Below are 21,418 nucleotides of genomic sequence, written 5' to 3'. Positions count from 1 at the left end.
AAGGGCAGAATAATAAAAACATCAAAAGATCAGCTAAGGGAGCAGTAGACAATAAGACTCAATAGATTGATGGTGAGCCGTGCTCCAGATGTGGCAAAAATCATGCAGACAAGGATTGCTATTGGAATATAGGTGCTTGTTTCAAATGTGGTCAGATGGATCATAAAATTGCTAGCTGCCCGCTAAATATTGAAAATCAAGTTGGCCAAAGAACTCATGAAGGACAACATAAGGGTGGTGGACAGATTTCTAAAAATCAGGGAAGAGTTTATGCGCTTACTCAACAGAATGCACAGGCTTCCAATACAATAGTGACAGGTATGAAAAATTTCGAGGATGAAATTTCTTTTTAGGGGTGAAGAATGTGATAGTCCAAAACCTAATTCAGCCCATAAAAGCCCAAAATAAAAAAAAAAATAGAGTAAAATCGGGAAGAAGACTCCCGGTAGGAGTCTTCTTCTCCGGCGAAACCCAGGCAAAATCGGACTCCTAAGACCCCTCGGAGTCCTAGGATTTCCTATAAGAATACCCCCTCCCCCTTGAGATCGACCATCGGCCTCTTCTCCCTCTCTTTCTCTCCGATTTTCCCGAAGAAGAGCCGCGGGCACTGTTAGGTTTCTCGCCGTGATTGCCCGCCGACGAGGTCGCCGGAGGCCGAGGTGAGTCTCCTTCTTCTTCCCCTCTTTCTTCTCCTTCCTCCCATGCTCTTGTGTGTGGCTGTCGGCGACGAGAGTCGCCGATTTCCAATCGAGAAAGAGATCCTATTTTTTAGCTTTTTTCTTTGGATTTTCCGGTGCCGGCGATCGGAATCGATCGCCGGCCATGCTCCTCCGTGACCGGGGGAGTGGCCCCCATCGGCCGTCGGCCTCCGCCGCGGTGGCCGTGGCCCGAACGGCTGGTCAAGGCTGGAGGACTATCGTCCTCTGTTCCGGCATGGGAAGAACCAAGAAAAAGAAGAAAAGAAGAAAAAGAAGAAAAAGAAAAAGAAGAAAAAAAGAAAAGAGAAAGAAGGAAAAAGAGAAAAAAGAAAAGGAAAGAAAAAGAAAAAAAAGAAGAAAAAAGAAACGAAGAAAAAGAAAAGAAAAGAAAAGAAAAAAAAAATAATAATAATAAATATATATATATATTTATATATATATATAAGTAAGTAAATAAATAAATAAATAAATAAATAAATTGAAATTGATGAGAGAGAGAGTTTCTCTCTCTTCTTTCAGTCTGAACCCTGACTTTCTCTCTCTGGAATTAGACTTTCTCTCTACTTTCTCTCTCTAGAATTTTCTCTCTCTAGCTTATTTCTCTCTCTTGATGGATTTCTCTCTCTAAGGTTATCCTTCTAAGATTAGCATAGGGGAAGGCTTCATCTGATGATTCTGATCGAGTTTAGAGACGAGTCTGACTTTAAGCGAGATTTTGATTTTGGGATTTGTTAGATTTAATTTTGAATTAAAATTAATGTAAAAATATAATTTTGGATAATAGGCACGAAAGAATCTCCTAGAAGTTAGTCGATCCGTTCATTCAGTGCTCCGTGAAAGGTAAGTAATGAATCATCTTCTCGAGATATTCCATATTTATTCTGAAAATAAATAATTATTCTCTGAAATTATGCATGATTTATGAAATTATGTTTTGAAAGAAAAGTGCTTTTGAAATGTTATGGTATATCGATTTATGCACATATTTAGTGAAAGATTATGATATATATTGTGGTACAAAGTATTTTGATACAGATCGGATTTATGCTCTCAGCCTAACTATGTTTCAGTGGGCCCCGCCAATGGGGATTATACGTTGGTACTCAGTGGACCCTGCCAGTGGGGGTTGTGCGCTAGTGTTTGTGGACCCTGCCAGTGGAGGTTGTGCGCTGGTATTTGTGGACCCTGCCAGTAGGGGTTGTGCGTTGGTATCATGTGGACCCCGCCAATGGGGGTTAAACGTTGGTCATAGTCAAGGCTGTTGAGTTACGAGTGTTTTGCATCGAATCGGATTTATGATTATGTTATATATGAATATTTGAAAATATTTGATTTGTATTAAAACAGCATGAAATATACTCTTATGTTTATTTGCAACATTATTCTTGAAAATTATATAATATCTGAAATATCTGGTAGAGATGCTTGTTACTTACTAGGCTGTCTAGCTCATTATCTTTCTTTCTATTTTTCAGATTCAGATAATTAATTTCGAGTGTGGAAAGAAATATTGGGACAGAGCTTTTAGAGGCGAGATTTAGCATTGTTAACTTCATTGAACTTAGATCTATTATCTTTATTATTTTAGTAAAAATTTTATTGGATGTAAGACATTTGATTTAATTACTTGAATTAAAGTTGAATAATAATTATTTAAATTTATTCTGCTGCGATACATTGATATCATGATGAGATGCCTTGCATGCTTATGGAGAGAGTTCTTCATGAGTATGCGGCGGTTGTCGCGACCCTCGATTCACAAATCTCGGGTCGGGGGCGTGACAAAGATGGACTTAATTAGAGAATTGACTAAATCTAATCAATTGTTGTCTCAGATTAGGTCAAGGATTCTCTAGATTAATTATAATAGTTGAAGTTGGTCAAGTCCATATTTTAACGAGAACCAAATGGACTTGATTCTTGGCTAAGCGATCTGGCATGAACTGTTAGGTTGATCCAATCAAAACTAATTAAACCAGTTGGTGTCTAAGGTAAACTAGACCGATAGTTTTTAATTGGGAGCCCGCTTACCTAGCCATTTCTGATGGTGTCTAAGGAAAGCTTTGGCAGACCCTCCCACTGATTGAACTTACCTGGCCTCTTGGAGAAATTATATTTTGATTGGATCACTTGACTATTCAAGCTGACCTATGTCAGCTAGATAAATCAGTGTGATTGATTTAGGTGCTCCTAGGTTAGACCTTTTAATGATCCCCCTTAAGCTGACTTGGTGAAGCCAATGGGAGGATCATTATAAGCTGGTTCATCTGACCTTATCCTCTACATCAATTAAATCTTCTAAAATTATTAGGTCCTTAAAATGAATAGTTATGGTGATAACTAGATCATTACCTCCCATTAAGTGGATGATAATGGGTCCATCAGTTGGATAATCATTGGAGGCCCAAAGGCCTGGTGCTTATCGGCTGATGAAATTATCATTCATAATATGATTTCTTAACTGTATCTTTTTAAATGGTGGTTAGGTTAGCAAACCAAAGTTGGGCCTAATCATTCATTGGCTAGATGGGCCAAGTATGGTCATGTTAATGGTTGGATCTAACTAGACCTTTTTAGTGGAAGCCAAAGCCTACTGATTAGAGACTGGGGTAAAATTAAAATTACTAAAAATTATTTAGAGAAATAATTGGTTATGAACTTACCCTTAAATGTACATGGGTTAGCCAACCAAAGTTGGGCTTGTGTGCAGTCTAAGTGGATTCTAGTACCCACTAAGGAATTAGGGTAATTCCTCGAATTAGAGGTAGAGGCTACCAATTCGAATAAAATAGTGGGAGAAATCTTTTGATTAAAGTTTAAATCTTTAGGTTTAATGAATCAATTACTAATTAGGTTATAATTTTTCTTTGTGCAGATATGGCCACTTTCCTATCGCTCCATCATTGTTGGATAATGATAAGTTGGTGGGACCCAACTTCGGTAGCTGGTATCGAAAGTTGAAGATAGTTCTGAAGCATGAACAAATCGTATATGTGATAACGGATCCTGCACCTAAGGAGCCAGCTGCTAATGCACGTGGAACAGTCAAAGATACTTACCAGAAGTGACTCAGTGACTAGACCATGATGCGCTGCATCATGCTGGCTGTCATGAGCGACGAGTTCAGTCATAAATTTGAGATAGCTCAGCCAAAGGACATGCTTCAAGTGTTGGAGGATGCCTTTGGCACACCCGATGATGTGGAGAGGCACAAGACTAGTTATGCCATCTTCAACGCCAAAATACAGGATGGTGCCTCTGTCACTGATCATGTATTGTACATGATCGAGCTGATGGAACGTTTGAGCAAGCTCGACTTTTCCTTGCATGAGTAGCTTGGGAAAGATGCAATACTAAACTTGCGACCCAAGTCTTATCTCCCATTCCTCACTCATTATAGAATGACAAAGCCTAAAGTAAACTACCACGGGTTATTGGGGTTGCTTCAGAACTTTGAGAAGGATCACCAACTCCACAAGGAGTTGGTGAACTTAGTGGGAGGTTCGTCTTCTGGTTCTTGACCCTTTAAGAAAGAAAAAAATAACAAGAAGAAGAAAGTGAAGAAGGTGCAAGTTCAGGTTGGGACATCAATGCAGGGCCAGACCAGAAAGATCAAGCCCGATAAGAGTCTATTCTACTGGCAAGCACCCTAGATTAGATAGTGTATCGGATATCTACTTATGGCACTATAGACTAGGTCATATAAACAAGAACAAAATAAACAGGTTTACTCAAGAGGGAATCTTTGAAGTCAGTGATTATGAATCACTTCCAACCTGTGAGTCTTATCTTCTTGGTAAAATGATCAAGTCATCTTTTCCTTAAAAAGGTGAGAAAGCTACTGAGCTCTTGGGCCTAGTACATACTGATGTATGCAGGCCCATGAGCATAAGTGCTAGAGGTGGATATTTTTACTTCATCACTTTTACAGATGATCTATCCAGATATGGATATGTCTATCTGATGAAACATAAGTCAGATTCATTTGAAATATTCAAATGATTTCAAAGTGAAGTAGAAAAACAAACTGAGAAGAGTATTAAAACTCTTCGATCTGACCGAGGAGGGGAATACCTTTCTGGTGAGTTTCTCACATACCTAGGAGAGAATGGGATTCTCTCCCAATGGACTCCTCCAGGAACACCACAGCATAATGGTGTGTCTGAAAGGAGAAATCAGACTCTATTAGACATAATCCGATCCATGCTGGGTTTTGCCAGCTTGCCAATATTCTTCTGGGGATATGCACTCGAATCGGCCTGTTATCTATTAAATAGAGTTCCAAGCAAGTCCATAATTAAGACTCCATATGAGATATGGATAGGGCGTAAGCCAGCACTTTCACACCTTAGTGTCTTGGGGTGCCCGGCCTATGTCAAACGGTTAGTTACAGATAAACTCAGATCTAAGTCTGATAAACGCACATTCATAGGGTACTTCAAAGAGATCAAAAGATATTTTTTCTACCATGCTGATGAACAAAAGATGTTCGTCAGCCTTAAGGTAATCTTTTTAGAAAAGAAGTTTCTTGGTGAAGGAACCGTTGCCTCTAAGGTTGAACTTGATGAAGTTCAACAGATAGAAGGACCGACACCAACAGCTGAACCTGAGTCGAATTTGATTAGATCAGATCTGGAGCTTAATGTACCTGCACTATTAAGGCGATTCGATAGAGTACCGCATCAGCCGGACAGATACTACGATTTCTTGATCCGGGATGGTGATCCCATCGAACTCGATGGAACGATGAGGATTCGATCACCATATTGATGCAATGCAGAGATCTGATTCTGAAAAATGGCTTGAAGCTATGAAATCTGAAATGAAGTCCATGAAGGTCAATGATGTATGGACATTGGTTGACCCATCTGAAGGGGTTAAACCTATTGGGTATAAATGGGTCTTCAAAAGGAAGAGGGACGCAGACGAAAAGGTGGAGACCTATAAAGTTCATCGGGTTGTCAAGGGGTATCGTCAATATTATGGTATTGACTATGATGAGATATTTTTTCTTGTGGTAATGCTCAACAGATAATGCTTGCAATAGCTGTCCATCTAAATTATGAGATCTGGCAGATGGATGTAAAGATAGCTTTCCTAAATGGAGAGCTGACCGAAGAGGTGTATATGATCCAACCTGAGGGGTTTACATCTACAGATGAGTCCAAGGTGTGCAAACTTCAGAGATCCATTTATGGATTGAAGCAAGCTTCTCAGAGTTGGAACATGCATTTTGATAAGGTGATCAAAATGTTTGGCTTAGTTAAGAATGGAGAAGAGCCCTGCATCTATAAATGGGCAAATGGTCCAGTTGTGGTATTCCTTATCTTGTACGTGGATGACATTCTCTTAATAAAAAATGACATCCCCGCACTATAGGGAATAAAAGTTTGGTTGTCATCGCAGTTCTCCATGAAAGACTTGGATGAAGCATCCTACATCCTAAGGATGAAGATCTATAGGGATAGATCTAAAAAGATGCTTGAATTATCCCAGTCCACGTACATAGACACTATGCTGAAGAGGTTCAGCATAGAGAATTCTACGAAGGACTATCTATCGATAGGTCATGAAATTTCTCTCTCTAAGAAGGATTGTTCGATAATTTTTGAAGAGAGAGAGTGTATGAGTAAAGTCTCATATGCTTCGATTGTGGGATCTATCATGTACGTCATGACATGTACAAGGCCAGATGTGGCATACTCACTAGGAGTAGTAAGTAGATACCAATCTGATCCTAGAAAAAATCACTGAAAAGTGGTTAAAGCCATCCTTAAGTATTTGAGAAATACTAAAGATCAATGGTTGGTTTATGGCAAGTCAGCTCTGAAACTTGTGGAGTTCACAGACTCCAGCTTTCAATCTGACCATGATGACAGCAGAAGCGTGTCGGGTTATATCTTTACTCTGAATGGTGGAGCCATCTGCTGGAAGAGTTTCAAGTAGCATACTGTGACAGACTCTGTTTGCGAGGTAGAGTACATCGCAGCATCAGATGCCGCGAAGGAAGCTGTGTGGCTGAGGAAATTCATCACCGAGCTCAGAGTAGCACTCTCCCTCGATGGTTTGATCCTACTCTACTGCGACCGCACTGGTTCCATAGCTCAGGCGAAAGAATCCAAAGCACACCAGCAGACGAAGCATATTTTACGTCGCTTTCACTTGGTTCGAGAGATCGTGGATCGAGGTGACGTCGACCTTCAGAAGATCGATGGAAAAGAGAACTAGACCGACCCCTTCACTAAAGCCCTGGCGATAAAGGAGTTAGACAACCACAAGTCGAAGATGGGTATTAGATACTATGCCAAGTGGCTTTAGGACAAGTGAGAGTTGTTGGAAAATATGTTCCAAAAGCCAATCGTCAAGCTATTGATGGTTGAGCAACCAAGTATTGTAATTGATTTATTAATAAATAAAATATATTTTTGGTATTTTCATCATAAGTTTTCATCTTCTAACGAACTCTGTTGTTATGATGAAGTCCTTAGGACTATTTAAGTTCGATAAAGAAAAGAGTTTGGAGACACTGGTATGGTATATAGGTGAGATATAATGGTATATCATCATCGAACGTGACCAACTCCAGAGCATTCTACTGTCGAGAATGTCTCTGATGGGATATAGGTATAAGTGTTCCTTAGACCTGAGATCGTCTCAGTGACTTGCAAGCAACTCACTATGCTTTGGTACTGGACCAACTGAATTTTTAATTCAGTGACGAAAGGCTTCTGGGCACAGTCAAGTACTTGCGAAGTCAGAGTGTGATCGAGATAGGATTGACCACTCCAAGAGTTGGAGAAGAATGAGTCACTGTATTTCAATTTGGCAAAACCTTGGCTAGGATAATCCATCAGATGGATTTGATATTTTGAAATATAATGTGGACAACCTGATTAGAGTTGATAGTTGAACTCTGAGGTATCCTATGATCATTTTGGTTAAGGGGATGAATTATATGGAAACTATATCCGCATGGGTTCTAAAGATGTTGTTCTATATATTCGACCTATCCGACCGTCGGGTATCATTGCTAGATGGTCACTTCAATTGGTACAAAAATTTATTTCTATACTATCGACTTAGGTTCGGACCTATGAGGTCACACACATTAGAGTTCACGATCTGATCGGATGGTTGATCAATGATTAAGAATCGTTCTAGGGTTAAACGATCAATACGATTGACATTTAACCTAGTGCAAGTGTTGCAGGAGGATTGATTAGCAATTCGATTGTTAATTGGCTTAATTTGATTAAACCAATGGACTGAGATTAAGTCTAATTGAATATGATTTAATTATATTTAGTTTGGACTTGATTGGATCAAGTCCAATTGATTTATTGGATAAGTCAAGTGCAAGAAAAAACTAGTCCTAGTTCATTAGGATTTGGGTCAACCTAATTTCTAATTGGATTAAAAAATTAAATTAGATTTAAATTTAATTTAATCTGATTAAATTAGATTTTTAATTGGGTTAAGATCTATTTTAATTTAATTGATTTGGTTTTGGTTTGATTTGGTTTGAGAAACCAAATTTGAACAAGTCATAGATTGAATCCTAGTAAGACTAGGATTCCACCTTGCACCACCTTCGCCCCCCATGCCCACTCTCTCTTATTTTGTGTGACAAAACCTTCTCTCTTAGGCCTTCACACATACCCAAATCTTTCCTCTTTTTCTCTCTTACATGTAATGTGGTTGTGGATCAAGTCAAAGTAGGAATTAGTTTGGATTTCAAATTCTATGAGATAGAATTTTGGGAAACCAAAACTCTTTCCTTATGGCACTGATTTTACTCAGATTTTTTTTGATATTTTTGTGGATTTTATGGCACATATCATGTGCCTTTTTCTGGTGGTCCATGGTAGAAAAAGATGGAGGAGGCACCCAAGAGTTGGGCACCACTTGTCTTGCCCTGTTTGGATTTTCCTTAACTGGGTATTTGACCTAGACAAGGATTCTTCATATCTCATTATTTAAGATGAATTTTTTTTAAAATTTTTATAAATTATAGAGAATAAAATGATCTTTTGGGCATATAAAAATTATGGAGAAAGAGTGTAGAGGTGTGGAGATATAATACACCCAAAACTAGGTGTCTAGGTGAGAGCAAAGAGAAGAAGAAGAGGGTCTTCTTCTAGGGTTGCTGTGTTCACCTCTTTCTTTCCTCCATCTGTGAGTTTTTTTAGAGTATCTCACATCTAAAACTCTTTCTCCTACTTTTCATCTTTGAAAAAATCAATATCATGAAGAAGGAGGCATCTGATCGACCATCGAAGAAGGATCAGCACAGTACTAGCATACTATACTGATTTCCTATACCAGGACTTCTGATCATGATTCGTGGGCTCGTGTGGATAACTCCTAGAGGTCGGATGCATGTACGGCTTGCAACATCATCCTCAAGCCTGGATCAGCAAAGTTAGAACATCTAACTTGAAAGGTAATAGATCTGATCTATTATATTTTACATACATTAGATGTAGTATAGAAATATTTTGATATGATCAACATATAGTTCTTGCTCTTTATATTTTAATTTTTGATTTAATATCATGTAATAATCATGTAATAAGATCTTAGATCTAGAAATTTTCTAATTTTATAAAATAAATTTTGATTTATTTTAGTCTTCCACTGCCTGATCTAGAAAAAATTTCAAGATCTAACACTGAAACCCTAGATCTAGTTCCTTCAGTTGGTATCAGAGCTAGGTTGTTTATTACATGATTATTTATACATGCTTAGATTATTTTTTAGGTTAGATCTAATCTATAATCTGATTGTTAAATTTAAAATTAAAATTTTTAGATCAATCACGAACTATAGGTTGTCCTGCTGTAAGGCTTGCCCCTTACAGTGCAAAGGTTGTCCTAGTCCGTGTAGATCTATCTTTAATCATAAATTTATTAGATATGATATAGATTAAATTTATAATTTATTATATTTAAAATATATTTAAATCTAAAATAAAATTTTTTTGTTAATAATTTTCATGCAAAGAACCATCATATATTTGTCCGAAAAATTTGTGCAGTTTAAAGTTAAAATTATTTTAATTACATAAATCTGTTTAGATTAGATCTAAAATAGTTTTATACTTATTTTACTTGTATTTTGATTATGAATCAAATATACAACTTGATTGGTAGAATCATGTTGTAAAAATATTTTACAAATATGAAAATTATTTTTGAAAAGCCGAACCCCAACCCTCAGCCCAAAACTTAATTGAGAATTAAGAAGTTATTTGATTAGGTTCTAGGATTGTGAATTGAAGAACTTAAGATACAAACCACAACACATTGGGTTAATGGGTTAGTAGAAACTAGGTCCATTAATTGGGTTAGACCTAAGGTTAGATTAAAGATGGACTTAATTAGAGAATTGACTAAATCTAATCAATTGTTGTCTTAGATTAGGTCAAGGATTCTCTAGATTAATTACAATAGTTGTAGTTAGTCAAGTCCATGTTGTTAACAAGAACTAAATGGACTTGATTCCTGGTTAAGTGGTCTAACACAAACTGTTAGGTTGAACTAATCAAAACTAATTAAACCAGTTGGTGTCTAAGGTAAACCAGACCGATGGTTTTTAATTGGCAGCCCGCTTATTTGGCCATTTCTGATGGTTTCTAAGGCAAACTTTGGCAGATCCTCCCATCAATCGAACTTACCTGGCCTCTTGATGAAATTATATTTTGATCGGATCACTTGACTATTCGAGCTGACCCATATTACCTAGGTAAATCAGTGTGACTGATTTAGGTGCTCCTAGACTAGCCCTTTTAATGATCTCCCTTAAGCTGACTTGGTGAAGCCAGTGGGAGGATCATAATAAGCTGGTTCATCTGACCTCCTCCTCTAAATCAATTAAATCTTATAAAATTATTAAGTCCTTAAAATGAAATAGTTATGGTGATAACTAGATCATAGCATCCAATTAAGTGGATGATAATGGGTCCATCAGTTGGATAATTATTGGAGGCCCAAAGGCCTGATGCTTATCGACTGATGGAATTGTCATTCATAATATAATTTTTTGACTGCATCTTTCTAAATGGTCATTAGGTTAGCCAACCAAAATTGGGCCTAATCATTCATTGGCCAGATGGGCCAAGTATGGTCATGTTAATGGTTGGACCTAACCAGACCTTTTTAATAGAGGCCAAAGCCTACTGATTAGGGACTAAGACAAAATTAAAATTACTAAAAATTATTTAGAGAAATAATTGGTTATGAACCTACCCTTAGATGTACATGGGTTGGCCAACCAAAGCTGAGCTTGTGTGCAGTCTAAGTGGATTCTAGTATCCACTAAAAAATTAGGGTAATTCTTTGAATTGGAGGTTGAGGCTATCAATTCGAATAAAATAGTGGGAGAAACCTTTTGACTAAAGTCTAAATCTTTAGGTTTAATGAATCAATTACTAATTAGGTTATAATTTTTTTTTGTACAGATATGGCCACTTCCCTATCGCTCCGATCATTATTGGACAATGATAAGTTGGTGGAACCCAACTTTGGTAGCTGGTTCTGAAGGTTGAAGATAGTCCTGGAGCATGAACGGATCTTATATGTGATAACGGATCCTACATCTGAGGAGCCAGCTGTCAATGCATGTGGAACATTCAGAGATACTTATCAGAAGTGGCTCGGTGACTGGATCATGGTGCGCTTCATCATGCTGGCTGTCATGAGCGATGAGTTCAATCACAAATTTGAGATGACTTAGCCAAAGGACATGCTTCAAGTGTTGGAGGATGCCTTTGGCACACCCGATGACGTGGTAAGGCATAAGACTAGTTATGTAATCTTCAATGCCAAAATACGGGATGGTGCCTCTATCACTGATCATGTATTATACATGATCGAGTTGATAGAGCATTTGAGCAAGCTCGGTTTTCCCTTGCATGAGTAGCTTGGAAAATATGCAATACTGAACTCGCTATCCAAGTCTTATCTCCTATCCCTCACTCATTATAGAATGACAAAGCCTGAAATAAACTATCACAGATTACTAGGGTTGCTTTAGAGCTTTGAGAAGGATCACCAACTCCACAAGGAGTCGGTGAACTTAGTGGGAGGTTCATTTTCTAGTTCTCGACCCTTTGAGAAAGGAAAGAAGAATAAGAAGAAGAAAGTGAAGAAGGTGCAAGTTCAGGCTGGGACATCAGTGCAGGACCAGACCAGAAAGATCAAGTCCGATAAGAGTCAAGCTGAATGCTTCTTTTGCAAGAAATGGAGGCACTGGAAGAGAAACTGTCCTTAATACATTGCCTCCCTAGATCTGAATAGGCAGAGAAAGAAGCAAGCTATTGCTGGACAAGGTATTTATATGATAACTCCTTACAATTTCTTTATTTGTGTATAACTGACTGGGTATTGGATACCGATAGTCCTTGCCATATTTGCAATTCGTTGTAGGGGTTGCTGGTCAATAGGAGATTCGAGCAAGGTGAGAGGTTCCTGAATGTTGAGATGGAAGATCAGTTCCAGTTCTAACACTAAAAATCTTGAAACTTGTATTTGAGTCCCATACCGTTGTTCTTAATGATTGTCATTTCTGTCTCAATTTTTTTAAAATATTTTTTCTGTACGCCTTTTAGCCAAAAATGATTATAAAATTTCAATAAAGAAACAAGTTGGTAATATCATTATGAATGGTGTTACTATTTTTTATGGATATTTGAACAATGATGTGTATATGTTATAACAATCGTTAACGTAGTCTATTCTACAGGAGAGCACCCTAAATTAGATAGTGTATCAGATATCTACTTATGGCACTGTAGGCTAGGTCATATAAACAAGAATAGGATAAACAAGTTAACTCAAGAGGAAATCCTCGAAGTCAGTGATTGTGAATCACTTCCAATCTGTGAGTCCTGTCTTCTTAGTAAAATGACCAAATCACCTTTTACTGGAAAAGATAAGAGAGCTACTGAGCTCTTGGGCCTAGTACATACTGATGTATGCGGGCACATGAGCACAAGTGCTAGAGGTAGATATTTTTACTTCATCACTTTCATGGATGATCTATCCAAATATGGATATGCCCATCTAATGAAACATAAGTTGGATTCATTTGAAATGTTCAAATGATTTCGAAGTGAAGTAGAAAAATAAACTGGAAAGAGTATTAAAACTGTTACTCCTTGAATTGATTTTGATGATTACAAAGTATTTGAGGAGGTTACTAATGATTTTGGCTTGAAAAAATATTTATTATTTTTTAGGAGCAAAATCATAATTTCACCAAGTCCTAACTCGAAAGCCTCAAGAGCAAGAACAGAAGATTTATGATCTATTGGAAGTAATTTTAAAATTTTTGGATGTATATTTTGAAAGAAAATCATGTTTATAAAATTGAGTCGACCCCATGAGTCGACTAATGTCAAAAGAGGCTGAACGGCATGTTGATTTTTTGGCTGGCACACCTAATTTAGTTAACCCCATGAGTCGATCCCTGTGCATGAGTCGACCCTATGAGTCGACCTCTGATGCTGTGTATGCCAAAATTACAGAACAATCATTTTCTGTTCTGTGCCACAGAAGTCGACCCCATGAGTCGACTCATGTGCATGAGTCGATCCTATGAGTCGACCCCTGTGATGAAAAAACTTTACAACGACTAGTTTTTAGCTCATTTTAGCTACATTTAATGCTCATTTAATGATTTTCAACAGCTCTAAATCTATCTAGATTACTCTCCACTATCATTTGAAGTTATAAAAGACACTTAAAGGAGAGAATAAAGAAAATTTTTCAAGCATTCATTTCAGCCCTAAGCAAAGAGCCCTCTTGAAGTAAAAGAAGCTTTCATTTCAAGTTCACCAATCTCTTAAGAGCTCATTCAAGTCTTCAATCACCTTGAAAAAAATCAGAAAAGCTTTCTTCTTATTATATAAAGTGCATTTAAAGTTTTATTTGCTCATTAAAGGAGCTAAATTTATATTTTTATGTGATTAACTCACATACTCTATTTTGTTTTGATCTTTAAATTTTGGAAGGATTCCAAAATTTGGAAAAGTTGGTCCGAACCTTGAATCGGATTGTATTAGATTGGCTTGTACTTGAAAAATAAATATTCTAGCTTGGGATAGCTAGAGTCGGAGGTACCGACATTATATTCTTATTGAATACAGTTTAGTGGATTTGAATTCTCAAGTAGGAGCTTGGAGAGTAGATATAGGTACAAGATTGGCATCGAACCACTATAAATCTTGTTTGTTTGTGTTATGCTTACTTGCTCTCTTTCTAAATTTTCTTATCTACTTATATTCTTGCATCTAATTTTTACACCTTGCTTAAATCACTCTCTACATATGTCCTGCTCATTGTTATTTAATCCTCATAGTTCTAAATTAACGTTAAATTTTTTAAAAACCCAATTCATCCCCCCTCTTGGGTTGCATAGCTGGGCAACAAGTGGTATCAGAGCTCGGTGCTCTAGCCCTACTTTGATTTAACCATCAAAGAGCTAAAGATCTATGGCAACTCAAGTTGGTGCTTCACTAGCCGAGGGGCAGTCCACAAACCGACCTCCACTTTTCAATGGGTCAAACTACACCTATTGAAAAGCTCAGATGAAAATTTTTATTTAGGCACTTGACTATGATAGGTACTCTATACCTATTGGATCATACACACCCACTAAGATAATTGATGGTGTAGAATCAACCAAACCCGAAAGAGAATGGGATGAGGTTGACAAGAAAATATTTCAACTTAATGCTAAAGCCATGAATATTTTATATTGTACTTTAGATGCTAATGAGTTTAATCACATTTCAACATGCATGTCAGCTAAAAAAATAAGGGATAGATTAGAAGTAACACATGAAGGTACTAATCAAGTTAAGAAATCAAAAATTAACATGCTTGTGCGTAAATATGAACTCTTTAAAATAGAGCATGATGAATCAATAATTGAAATATTTACTGGTTTTATGGATATTATTAATAGTCTAAAAAGTCTTGGTATGTCTTACTCTAACAGCGATCTTATGTGAAAGATTCTTAGGTCTTTACCAAGGACGTGAGAGGCCAAAGTGACCGCAATCCAAAAAGCCAAAGATCTGAATATTTTACTCTTGGAAGAGCTTCTAGAATCGCTAATGACACACAAGCTAAGCATGAAACAACATCAAAAAAAAGATGTCAAGAAGAAGAGGATAATCACCCTCAAATCCGCTACTCAACTCGATAAAAAATCTGAAGAAACTGAAAATGAAGAGCAAGATGAAGAAATGGCCCTCATCATTAGAAAGTTTAAAAGATTCTTGAAGAAAAGAAGATAAGGGATGAGGAAGAGGCTACCTACAAAAGGAGAACATAGCAAAGAGAAGGATAAGGAGCAGCCCCTTATTTGTAACGAATGTAAGAAGCTAGGACACTTCAGATCTGAATATCCATAACTTAAGAAGGGCCCCAAGAAGTACAAGAAAAAGACTATGATGGCTACTTGGAGTGATAGTGATGAGTCAAGCTCCGAAGAAGAAGATTCACATGAGCAAGCCAACTTGTGCCTTATGGCATATGAAAATGAGGTAAACGCAGAAACTCCTGATGACTTTACTTTCAAAGAACTTCAAGAAGTATTTTATAATCTAGTTGATGATCTAAAAAAGTTAGGAATAAAGAACAAAAAATTAAAATCAAAGAATCAATCTTTACTAAAAAAAAATAAAATAATTTTAAATAAAAAATTGGTCTTGACATAAAAAAATCTAAACTTGAAAAATGAAATTGCTAAGTTAAAACCTATGGTAGAAAAGTTAACTCTTAGTTCAACTAAACTTCAAATGATACTTGATAGTCAAAAGACCGTTTATGATAAAGTCGGTCTTGGCTACAACCCTTTAAAGAAATAAAAATCTTGAAAAACATCTATGCGAACTCATCAAGCAACAAGTTTTCAAATACTAGTTGCTTTAAATGTGGTAAAGTAGGACACAAATCCTATACTTGTTTCTCTAACAAATCTAAAAATTTTAATGTGAAGAAAATATGGATTCCAAAAGGAACCACTGTAACTAACCAAAAAGGACCCAAGAAAGCTTGGGTATCTAAAGTAAAAACTTGATTTTTGCATGCAGGTGTGTCTTGCATCTCAATAAATAAATCAAAAATGATATCTTGATAGTGGATGCTTAAGAAATATGACCGGTGATGAATTCCAATTCATCATACTTGATACAAAAGATGGAGGGATGGTCACCTTTGGAGACAATAGCAAAGAAAAAATCATTGGTATAGGTAACATTGGTATCACTCCCTCCAAGTATATTGAAAATATTTTATTAGTAGATGGTTTGAAACATAATCTATTGAGCATTAGTCAATTCTATGACAAAAGGTATAAAGTTATTTTTTAATCTTAATTATGCATAGTAACTAGTCCCAATGAAAAAGATATTAAATTTGTTGGGCATAGACATGGTAATATTTATATGGTAGATTTGAATGATCTTTTCAAGATAAACATGTAATGCCTAGTAGCCTTGAATGCCAAAATTAATGAGACTAGTTGGCTTTGGCACCGTAGACTTGCACATATTAGCATGCATTCACTTTCAAAACTTATTAAAAAGGAATTAGATACCGGTTTACCTAAATTGAATTTTGAAAAGGATAGAATTTGTGATGCATGTTAACTAGGTAAACAAATAAAAGTATCATTCAAATCTAAAAATATTGTTTCAACTTCTAGGCCATTAGAATTATTGCACATCAATTTATTTGAACCCACTAAAACTACTAGTTTGGGTGGAAAATGATATGGCTTTGTAATTATTGATGATTTCTCTCGTTTTACATGGATTTTCTTTTTGGCACATAAGGATGAAACTTTTCATGTATTCTCAAAATTTTATCGAAAAGTAACTAATGAAAAAGGTTTTTTAATTCAACATATTCGAAGTGATCATGGAACTGAATTTAAAAATCAAGATTTTGAAAAGTTTTGTGATGAAAAAGGTATTGATCATAACTTTTCAGTACCTAGGACATCCCAACAAAATAGGGTAGTAGAAAGAAAAAATAGGACCCTTAAAGAAATGGTCCGTACCATGCTATGTGAAAGCAACCTCCCAAGATACTTTTAGATGGAAGCAATTAACATGATATATTACATATTAAATTATGTTTTAATTAGACCAATACTAAAGAAAACACCTTATGAGCTTTGGAAAGGAAGAAAATCAAATATTGCATATTTACACGTTTTTGATTGCCGATGTTTTATTTTGAACAATGGTAAAGAAAGATTAAAAAAATTTGATGCAAAATCCTATGAAGCTATTTTTCTTGGTTATTCCTCTTCTAGCAAAGCTTTTAGAGTTTTCAACAAAAGAACTTTAGTAGTAGAGGAGTCAATACATATTGTTTTTGATGAGACTAATGATCTTCCTGAAGGAAGGGAAAATCGCTTTTCCTCGTAGGATCTTCCAGATTTCATCAAATCTGGGGTGGAATAATTTTTAAAAAAATTTATCCTACATAATTTAGATCTAATTCTCTAGATATAATTTTATTATCTGATATTTAAAATCTAAAATTAAATCTAAAACTATGATGAAAGAAGAAGTACCTCGAGGGTAATCTGATTACCCTATAGATGATCTCTGCACAGCCCGAGGTTCTGATGTAGCCATGCCAGTGCCTGGCCTCTATCGGTATCCACTCAGGTAGGATCTGGAATGCCTTCTCCTTATGAATCTATGCTCCAAAAATCAGATCTTTATCTGATTTGAAAGTGCTTCAGAACTCCTTCTGAAGTTGGAGCAGCAGCCTGTTGAAGATGTCCTGCAGCCTTTTGTTCCAGGCATCACCACGCCTTGGATCTTTGCCAGATAGACATCCAACTCTTTAGATGTGAAGAGGGGAGGAAAAAGAGTAGGGAGGATGTAGAGAAGAGGGAAGATGTCCTGCAGATAGACCTCGTCCGAACTCCTATGGGAGTCAGACTCCGCCCATGACTCTGACCGCAAGCAGACTCCGCCCGGACCCCTACGGGAGTCGGGCTCCGTCACCAACTTCAACTGCTGGTAAGCTTCGTCCGGACTCCTATGGGAGTCGGACTTCACCCCTGACTTTAATTGCAGGAAGATTTCGCCCGGACCCCTGCGGGAGCCGGGCCTCGTCCCCAACTCCAGCTGCAGATAGACCTTGTCCGGACTCCTACGGGAGCTGGACTCCACCCACAACTCCGACTGCAAGCAGACTCCGCCCGGACTCCTACGGGAGCCGGGCTCCGTCACCAACTTCAACTGCTGGTAAGCTTCATCCGGACTCTTACGGGAGTCGGACTTCGCCCCTGACTTTAATTGCAGGCAGACTCCGCCCGGACTCCTACGGGAGCTGTGCTCCGTCACCAACTTCAACTGCTGGTAAGCTTCATCCAGACTCCTACGGGAGTCAGACTTCGCCCTAGACTTTAATTGCAGGAAGACTCCGCCCAGACCCCTACGGGAGCCGGGCCTCGTCCCTGACTCCGGCTGCAGACAGGCCTCGTCCGGACTCCTACGTGGGCCGGACTCCGCCCATGACTCCGACCGCAAGCAGACTCCGCCCGAACCCCTACGGGAGCCGGGCTCCGTCACCAACTTCAACTACTGGTAAGCTTCGTCCAGACTCCTACGGGAGCCGAACTTCACCCCTGACTTTAATTGCAGGAAGACTCTACCCGGACCCCTACTGGAGCCGGGCCTCATCCCCGACTATGGCTAAAGGAAGACTTCGTCCGGACTCTTACGGGAGCCAGACTCCGGGCTCCTCTCAAATGGATAGCTAACCACCCCTCTCCACCAGACACTCCTGCCGAACATCAGCCGACAGGTCTGCACTCCCTGGCGTGACGCAGCAACGGCCACGATCCTGCTCCACTTCCTACGACGGATTCTGCACGGCTCCATTACTCCCTGGCAGACCGCTATGATGCCCACGATCCTGCTCCACTTCCTACGACGGATACCGCACGATTCTTCCATCCTCTGGCAAGTCGCGACAACGGATGCCGCTCCACTCCCTGCAACAGACTCCACGTGGCGTGCTTCGATGATAGCCACGGGTCTACTCCACTACTCTTCGCAACAAACTCCGCCTGACCCTGGGCAGCCCACGACCAGATGGTTACAGACATCGCTATCAGTCTGTTGCTCCCTCCGCCTATAAAAGGGGGGCCCCAGATACGTTATTCTCTAAGCTCTCATTTTTACCTAAAAACTCTGCTAAAATTTTTGTTCGAGCACTCCATTCTTGTTGAGGTAGAGAACTGACTTGAGCATCGGAGGGTCTTGCCGGAGCAACCCCACCTCCGGTTTAGACTTCTTTTGCAGGTTCCAACGGCGACCGCGACTCCCTCGATTCCAGCTTCTCCGGCACAGACGGATTTTTGCACCAACAGGATTGGCGCTAGAGGAAGGGACCTGTGTCTTCGCATTATCCTTATTCTTAAAGGAGCGCTCAATGGGACCGCCCTCGGGCATCTTTTCCGACGTCTTCTGCTCCTTCCTCCACTTGGTCTTTGCTCGATGCCTCCCCGCAAGGCATCCACGCGACGATCTACGGCCTCCGCGGCCAGATCTCAGGCTCTGGCCTCACCTCCTATTTTCCAACCTCCTCCTCCTCCTCCGGCGATGGCGGTCGGCACGGAGCAGTATGATCTGCTAGCACAGCAGGTCAGAGGCCTCACTGAAGCTGTGCAGGCCATGCAGTAGCAGCAGCAGCCGCAGGCATCAGTGCGCTTGGAAAGGGTGTCATCGGAACACCAGAATCCAGCGGTGGGGTGGGCCACTTGGGCCAGCCGTCCCGTCTTTCCTGGGAAGATGAACCCGAGGGTGGAGAGCCCTCAATCGGATCACGACTCCACCCCTGGAAGATCCCTGCCCCCATTCTGCTAGAGGACACTCGAGACCTGAAGTTGAGAGGATTTTCTGGATCGAAGACTCCAAGAGATGAACCGACGGATCGAAGAACTCCGCCACGCTCCCCCCGCTTATGGTGAGGATATTTGCACTGACCCTCCCTTTTCTCAAATGATCATGCAGGAACTGATCCCACCAAACTTCGAACTCCTCCAGTTCGAAAGCTACGACGGGACTTCGGACCCGATTGATCATCTGGAAGCCTTTCGGACGATGATGCTGCTTCATGGTGCTCCCGACGCCATTCTATGCCGAGCCTTCCCATCCATCCTGAAGGGAGCGGCGAGAAACTGGTACTCGATGCTAAAGTCGGGTACCATCTTTTTCTTCGATCAGATGAGCCACCAATTTGTGGCCCATTTTGTTAGCAGCCGGCGCCTCCGAAAGGGTTCGAAGTCCCTCATCAATATCAAGCAGAGGGAAGGGGAGTCCATTCGGGCCTACATCAACCATTTCAACATCGCAGCACTGGAGGTCTGGAATTTGGACCAATCAGTCGCAATGGCCGCTCTGAAGGGTGGCCTTTAGAAGAATGACCTTTTGTTCTCCCTGGAGAAGAAGTACCCCAGGGATTTTGCTGATTTTTTGGCTCGGGCTGAAGGGTACGCCCGAGCGAAAGAAGCCTTCAGAATGAAGGATGAGGAGACCGCGAGAGAGCGATAGGCGGGAGACTCGAGTAAGCCCGCAGTCGAAAAAAGGTTGAGGAAGCTCGACCGCATTCTCGATCCCCTCCTGGGCACAAGCGTGTTCATACTCCACCCCGGGTATGCAGGCAGAGAAGTCCGGATCGTGGGGTTCGGTGGGGTTCTCCATCGGGAAGATTTCGCAACTACGCCCCCCTCAATGCCTCGAAGACCCAGGTACAGATGGAGGTCAGGGAGCAGCTCCCTAGGCCAGAGAGGATGCGCACACATCCCGGGAAGCGCAACCCCAACAAGTTCTATCTCTACCACCGCGACCACGGCCACGACATGGAGGAATGCATCCAGCTCTGAGATGAGATCGAAGAGCTCATTCGACGAGGTCGACTTGACAGGTTCATCCGACGCCGGCCTGAGGGTAGAGAATATTGGCCAAGGACCCTGTCGCAACCTGAACCACCAAGGAACTCGGGAAACCTGTAAATGTATCGCTTACGACTTTGCCCTGAATCTAAATTCCTTTCGACTTTGTATGTTTTTCTCATTTGGCATGGATTCGTTACGACTGGGGATAACCCCTTCAAACAGTTAAAACAAGGTTATGTTATGAACAGGAGGAGTACCTCATCCTAACATAAATAAAATGAAAGTCTGATTATCTTGAGATCGAATTGGGGGAGAGGCCCATATAACGGCCCTTAGGCGCCCCCATGGCTGTGTTAGGAACAAGAGGAGAACCTCGTCCTAACATGAGCAAAGTCAAAAGCCCGATTCTTTAGATCAGATGGGGGGAGAGGCCTTACAATGCCCGAATGTGCCCCCACAGCCATGTCAGGAACAAGAGGAGAACCTCGTCCTGGCATAAGCAAAGTCGAAGGCCCGATTCTTTTAGACCGGATGGGGGGAGAGGCCTTACAATGCCCGAATGCGCCCCCACAGCTGTGTTAGGAACAGGAGGAGAACCTCATCCTAACATGAGCAAAGTCAAAGGCTCGGTTCTTTTAGACCGGATGGGGTGAGAGGCCTTGCAATGCCCGAATGCGCCCCCACAGCCATGTCAGAAACAGGAGGAGAACCTCGTCCTGACATGAGCAAAGTCGAAGGCCTGGTTCTTTTAGACCAGATGGGGGGAGAGGCCCTTACGATGGCCC

The sequence above is a fragment of the Elaeis guineensis genome, chromosome 12 (genome assembly GCF_000442705.2).
Source record: "Elaeis guineensis isolate ETL-2024a chromosome 12, EG11, whole genome shotgun sequence".
In the NCBI taxonomy this organism is placed as follows: Eukaryota; Viridiplantae; Streptophyta; class Magnoliopsida; order Arecales; family Arecaceae; genus Elaeis; species Elaeis guineensis.
This window is presented reverse-complemented; position numbering follows the sequence as displayed.